Genomic DNA, 699 nt, shown 5'->3' on the forward strand with positions numbered 1-699 from the left:
GGGCTCAAGCGTGGCAACGATAGTGAGGTTGATCCAGGATCAGGCAGTGTTTGATTCTGCTATTCATAAGGTCTATATGAGTCAGTACCAACTTTATGGCACCTAACAACAATAACAACTTTCCTTTCAAATTCTATTTCATCATAAACGTTTGAACATTTTGTTCTTAAAACCATTACAGATACATAAGATATACTTTGTCTACATATACACACAATGTTATCAACCATGCTGTTGCTGCCATTGTCATTGTTAGAGGCAGTTGAGTCAAACTCTGACATATATAACAACTCAATGCACATTGGGATCAGACTGTTGTGATCTATGGGGTTTTCACTGGCTGATTTCTCAGAAGTCGCTCTCCAGGTCTTTCTTCCTAGTCTGTCTTTGTCTGGAAGCAATGCTGAAACATGTTCAGCATCATAGCAACATGAAAGCCTCCAGTGACAGATCAGTGAGTGCATTGGCTGGAAATGAACTCAACTCTCCCTTATGGAAGGGAAGAATTCTACCACTGAGACACTGCTGCCCTGCTTATTCATCCATATGCATCATAAAGGAAAGTGTTGCACAACATCCTAAAGTCTTCAGGTAAAGAAGTGCACTTACCAGAGGGCCTGGAGGAAGGTAGACTCTCCAGTGAGTAGTATTCAATCTGTCTAGGTGGGGCTGATGAAATGAAATGCAGATGGGTCTCTT

Source organism: Chrysochloris asiatica, unplaced genomic scaffold (genome assembly GCF_000296735.1).
Source record: "Chrysochloris asiatica unplaced genomic scaffold, ChrAsi1.0 scaffold00086, whole genome shotgun sequence".
NCBI lineage: Eukaryota > Metazoa > Chordata > Mammalia > Afrosoricida > Chrysochloridae > Chrysochloris > Chrysochloris asiatica.